This window comes from Phodopus roborovskii, unplaced genomic scaffold, assembly GCF_943737965.1.
Source record: "Phodopus roborovskii unplaced genomic scaffold, PHOROB, whole genome shotgun sequence".
NCBI classification, from domain to species: domain Eukaryota; kingdom Metazoa; phylum Chordata; class Mammalia; order Rodentia; family Cricetidae; genus Phodopus; species Phodopus roborovskii.
The window spans coordinates 28,738,327-28,744,915 of record NW_026126567.1 but is presented as its reverse complement, the minus strand read 5'-3'; the positions used below and the strand labels follow the sequence as shown (position 1 = coordinate 28,744,915).

At 38.4% G+C, this 6,589-nt stretch overlaps 1 non-coding gene across 1 annotated transcript; it reads left to right on the top strand.

Annotated features, from left to right (window-relative positions):
• Window positions 1–5,291: 5,291 nt before the first annotated feature.
• Window positions 5,292–5,398, top strand: LOC127235445 (U6 spliceosomal RNA). Its single transcript, XR_007835706.1, has one exon. It is a non-coding gene; the product is annotated as a U6 spliceosomal RNA (small nuclear RNA).
• The last annotated feature ends 1,191 nt before the right edge of the window (window positions 5,399–6,589 follow it).

The following is a 6,589-nucleotide window of genomic DNA, read 5'->3' as shown; positions in this document are numbered from 1 at the left end:
TCTACTCCCCAGAAGGGGTGAGGCTTCCCCCTGGAGAATCAACAAAGTCTGGCATACCAAGTTGAGGAAGAATCAAGCCCATCTCCACATATCAAGGCTGAGAAAGGGATCCCACCATAGGAAATGGGCTCTGAAAAGCCAGTTCACATACCTGAGATAGATTGTGGTCCCTTACCCCAAAGATCAAGCCAAATAACTGTCACCACATTCAGAGGATGAAAGTTTTTTGAGGCAAAATTCATGAAAATGATCCTATTGTTCAAAACCCAGGATTAAAAACTTTTGGCTATCTTTTGGTGACTTGAATTCTTCACCTATAGAGGCTGGTCCATTTTTTTTTAAGCAAAAGTTATTGAGAATATGAGTAATTCACAATTTAATCATATCTCTATGAATTTTAATTTAAACAGAGCCTTAATTTTGACTTAGGCAAAGAATCATGCATGAAGATACCTTAATATTTTGTCTTAATATCAATACAACATTGAATGATTCTGAATTGATCCACTCTAAATTCTGTTTAAGCCAATATGACTTAGGAATGAGGAATGACCAACTTTTCTGATTGCAAAAATATTTTTGTGCATTTAAGTTAGTGTTTATTAAATGTTATTAGTTAATAAAACAATATATGCTTTATGGGATGGAATATATTTTAAATGAAAACACCTTGGCCATATAACTTTAAAATAATATTGAAATATTTCAAACCAAAAATGGTTGAAAGTTTTTTCAGAGTTTTTTTTATAATTTTCATTATTCTTTAGTAGTAGCTTGCAATTTTCATAGCTATATGTAATACATTTTTATTTTATTTATTATTATTTTCCATATTTTACATACCTATCCCAGTTTCCTCTTCCTCCCTCCCATGCTCCCGATCCCCCCTCCCATCCCATTCCCCACCCACTCCACAGGGAGGGTGAGGCCTTCCAAGAGGGATCATCAAAATCTGTCAAGTCATTTGGATTATGACCTAGGCCCTCCCTCCTCTCTTTAGGTTAAAGGAGTATCCCTCCATGGGATCCCTCCATGGGATACTCCTAAAGTCCTTTTATGCACCAGGGATATATCCTGGTTTCACTTTTAGAGGTCCCATAGACTTCCCAGGCCTTCTAACTGTTCATGTTCAGGGGGTCTGGGTTGGTATAATGCTGGTTTCCCAGTTATCAGTCTGTGGGGACCATGAGCTCCCCCTTGTTCAGGTCAGCTGTCTCTGTGGGTTTCTGTAGCCTGGTCTTGACCCCTTTTCTTATTACTTCTCCCTCTCTGTAACTAGATTCCAGGAGTTTGGCTCAGTGTTTAGCTGTGGGTGTCTACTTCCGTTTCCAACAGCTACTAGATGAAAGTTCTAGGATGGCATATAAGTTAGTTATAAATCACCTTATCAAGGAAGGGCATTTAAGGTAGCCTCTCCACTGCTGCTCAGATTGTTACTTGGGATCATCCTCATAGATTTCTCTAGAGTCAGTTTTCTCTTCAAACCTATAGAGGCTCCCTCTATTATGGTATCTCTTTTATTGCTCTCGTCTATTGGTCTCCTGACTCAATCTTCTTGGCCCCATATGTTCTTCTCTCCCCTCCAATTTTCCCCTTCTCTTTTTCCTATCTCCCTCCTCACTCACTGCTGCCCCCCGATTTAATACATTTTTTATACATAATTTTTGAATTGATTCTTTGGGAATTTTACATCATGTTCCCCAATCCCACTCATTTCCCAGCCCTCCATATTCACCCATCCCGTTATAACCATCCCACAAAAGGAAAATAAATAATTAAAATTAAAAAGAAATACAAATGAGCAAAGAACCATCTCACTGAACCCTCTGGGCAACAATCTGCTCCTTTACCAATCAGAGCCTTCTCTCACATGAGTTACAGTTGTCATGTATGCAGTTCCTCCAAACTTGTACCACTTTGCTCCTCCATCTTTCCTGCCTCCCCATCACATACTCATTTGTAGTAGTGGCACTGGAAACCACAGTATGTCACTCAGTATACTCTTTTGCCCAAAACACATTATATTGCAAATGTTCATTGCAATGAGCCATTGGTCTGGTTCAAGATCTTTGGCTTCTGCTACACTATCAATACTGAATCCTCACTGAGACTCTTCTTGGATACCTTGCTATTGCCCAGAGTCACGGAGAGCCTGTGGCTATGGTTCTGCGGGACTGGCCCCTTCACATGTTCTAGCAGATCATAGAGTAGATGTTGTGGTAGGTCAACTCAAAGCCCTGAATTTGGTTCTTGGTGGCAGCTGAGTTGGTCAGCCCATGTTTCCTCTGGCCCATCCCCTCAGAGCATGGTGGAGACAGCTCTCCTTCCCCCAGACCATGAAAGAAAGGCTATCTCTCCCACAGCCCATGAGGGGTGGGGTCAATCTAGCACATTACTTGGACATCAACATGGCTTCAGGAGGCAACCACATCGCCCCTGGAGGTAACATGGGCCACATACATCAACACAGACCCCAGCTATAGTAGGTCCACACACTTAGACCTGGCCCCTGTTGACAGCACAGGCCCAGATGTCATGATGGCTCCAGGTGGCCATGTAGGCCACTCAGATGACTATGGCCTTCAGCAGCAGCATGTGATCTAACCTCACCTCCAGTGAGTCTCCCGTTTTAGCACAATGCATGAACCACTCCACTTCTCTTTCTCTCTCATGTCTCCATTGAATACTCCATCTTTCCCATCTCTCCATTCCCCATTTGTTCATCACAGTGGCACCTTCTGTTCTGGGTCACAGGGCCAGGGCTTCTGCTCAGGCCAATGTAATGCATTTTCTTATTCCCTCAATACTTTTCCCTCCTGGCTGCATGTGGTTCTTTTTTTTTTTTTTTTTTTTTTTTTTTAATTCACTGAATTAACTTCAGGTAATAATTTATCTCAAGAATTCTATATACATATATGGTAAAATATGATCATAACCACTATTCTTGTCCCCCTTTCCCTCCCTCACACATGTCCTTAAAATTTTTGTTTTGTTTGTCTTTTTTGTTTCCTTCCTTTATCTCTATCTGGGTCTCTGTCTCTTTAAAACTCATCAGGTACAAGCAGGGATCCCCATATGTGCATGGGGATGTGGCCATCCACTGGAGCATGGAAAACCTGTCTGTGGCCACTCCTTCAAGAAAAGAATGATTTTTACTTCCTCTGCGGCTATTGAATATCAACAGCTCTCCAGGAAGGCCAGGGGTCCTCAGATCACCTCCATATTCATGCAAGAAGTTTGATTGTTATAATCTGCAAATCCTCAGCTGTTGATAGTTCGCAACTGTAATAGGGAGGGGAGGAAAGGAAAAAAAACAACCAAAACTTAAGATGTATGAAATAGGTTTTGTTTAATCTAAGTTGCATTTCTACAGCTTATGATGATAACAAATATATCATTTTATGTAATTACTTTAAAATATGTTACATCACTATGATCAATTATCTACTTAAAACAGTTTCAATGAGAAGTCAGTCCAGAATAACATTTATAAAACAAATTATAAACCTACAGTCCTAAGAATTAAATGTGTATTAATAGAATACCGAACCAGGCCCCCTGAACGTGGTCTGATCAGTCTATGGGGCTTCTGGCAGTGGAACCGGTATTTATCCCTAGTGCAGGAATGGACTTTGGGAGCCCATTCCCTATGGAAGGATACTCTCTCCACCTAGATACACAAGGGAGGGCCTAGGTCCTGCCCCCAAAAATGTGACAGACTTTGATGATCTCCCATTGGAGGCCTCACCCTCCCTGAGGAGTGGATGGGGGGGTGAGGTTCAGGGCTGGTGGGGGAATGGGAGGACAGGAGGGAGAGGGAACTGGGATTTGGTATGTAAATGATTGTTTTTTCATTTAAATAAAAATAATTTTTTTTAAGAAAAGAATTAAATTAGTCAAAAATTTCTCTAGGGGAATTGGAATAAGAATGGGAATTCAAATCAGAAAAAGAATTATGTAAAGTTTTGAACATTAAAAAGAACTCTTTAATGTGGCTTTTAAATGCATAATAGCATTAAATGGTGCTGAGATTCTTTTGGGCCCCTTTCAAAGCAAGAAGTAGTAGTTTTATTTAAGGATGTCAGCATCATGATATATTGGAAACTGTGATTTTCATGGTTAAGTTAATGGAAGCTGTTTAAATGTTACTCTTAAAACAATTAAAACTATTTCATACACATGTAAATACTCCTTGTATACTAGGTGGAATTAAAACTCTCCTGTGCCTATTGATGGTGGGTAATAATTAATAGCTGCTTGAAAAGGATAAAATTTAAACAAAGGCTAAATTTCCAATGGAGAAACTTGGAAAATAGCATCTCAATGGAGTAATGAAGATTAAGAACCAGAAATGACATATTGACACGATATATACCACAATTTCATATGATCAAAAGATATCACTTTTTATATTATTTCCAAAACCCTCAAAAATCTAAGTGAACTATGAATTAGGCATCAAGGAGAATTTGAAGGATACCTAGTCAGTATTCCCTAATGCTGTCATGTTTAAGAAAAGTAGGGGAGATTGAAAAAATACCAAACACCAGTGGAAGAGATGGAAGGAATCAAATTCACCATGGAAACATAGGTGGTACTTAACAATACAGGAGAAACAAATAAAAAATGATGAGACCCATACAAACTCCAGAACTCAGCTTTGAAAACATGAAAGAGATAATAAAACATAAAAAATGGATGGATTCCACAGTAGATGTTTGAAGGCAACTGATGAGCTTAAAAATCTGAGAGGTGTGCGCACAGATTAGAATTTTAGCTTAGAAATGGTTTTTGATAGATATACTTCAAAAGTATTATAACACTGGTGAGCAGTGTTATAATACATGTGGAACCAGCATAAGTGCCTATGCATGATTAAATGAGTAGATAAATTATAGTATAATTGGCTAATGAGCATTACATATTAGATAATAAGAATGGACTAAGGCTGTCAACAAAATCAAGTAAAGAGATAATAAATATAGCAAATTATCAAGGGTGATATATTTAACCTTAAAACACACTAAAAAAATTCATTGAAATCTCCAAGAATATATTTACATTTGGAAAAATCACATATGCTTAAGAATATTATTCATTTGTTTCAAGTAGTGGTTTATTTTCAACTGGGAGAACAGTTCAGTGGAAACAGGTATAGAAAAGCTCCCAATTTATCAGCAACCATTTACTTAAAATAATGAAATGTTGCAAAATTTTGAAAATTTGTTATGAATGCATAATTACTCTTGTTGCTGGGATCACAATTTTCACTAATTGAAAGTGAAGTAAAAATGCTCACTTTAGCAGCACATATATTAAAGTTGGAATGATACAGAGAAGATTAGCATGGCCTATTTGCTGAGATGACGTGTGTGTGTGTGTGTGTGTGTGTGTGTGTGTGTGTGTGTGTGTTTGCAATAACAACTAACGGAAAAAGAGGCCTGAAGGAGAAAGTGTGTGTGTGTGTGGAGGAGAGGGGTATATATGGGTCTGGAAGAAGGAAAGGAAAGGGATAAATGTTGTAATTATATTACAGTTTCAAAAACAATAAAAGGCAAAAAATTAACATTGATGAATGGTATTATTAAATGTATTTGAATCTATTATAATGTATTAAAATGAACATAGTAAGGGTGGGGAAATTGGCCAAGGGAGAATATGTTCAACGTGTATATCTGTAAGAAGGTTGAATATGAAAAAAACAACGAAGGAAATAAGGTCAGGGAGTCTGTGAATGTAGGAATAGCTCAGGCGTTGACTAATGGGAAGCCGTTCATTGTAGATGATGGTTCAGAGTTCAAAAGCTTAGCTGAAATGATCAAAGGACCTCACTCTCAATCAAATCTAGAGATGAAGAATGGAAATTGGGCCTTTGGAATGAACCCTCGGAGAAAGGATTTCATTCTAAGAATACCCAGGGTGTTGGGGATTTATATATAAGAACATAAAACCAAAATGTATCTGTTGAAACTGATGTCTGAGGTCAGGCATTAGGACTGGCCCTGGATGATCTAGAGTGGCATTTTCTAAAGAACTTGAACAGGGCTCACTTTAGTTATCACTCTTCCATTGCCTTAGATCGCCTTTGTGCAGTTGAGGTAAAAATGGTACCCATTTCTCAGGCAGGCTACAAATATTAGCTATCATTTCTAACTGCTTAGAACAATGCCCAACACTAGTACCCCTCATAGTTAAAGATAACAAAACTGCTGAAACAAACAAACAATCAAAAACATAGCACCAAGTCTGTGCCCATTTTTTTCTGTGCCCATGCTGATGTGTTTTTCTCCAAAAAATTAATTGTCTCATTTGGCAAGAACAGCATGGTCTTGTGCCAAAGCATTAGTTGACCTACACAGCCCTTTCTCTAAAAACTCCAGAGTATATCTCATTTGAGTGTGTTGACAAGCACTGAACGATGAAAGGCTTATCTTCTTCTCATTTTCTTTGTAGCAACACTTATTGGCTGCTCTGCCCTGGCTTAAGACAGAGAAACGGGGACCATAACAGCAAACTTGGAAAGTTTTGAAAGAAACAGGTGTGAAACATTTGTAATTTATCAAGTTTTGAGTATTTCAGGGTTCACACC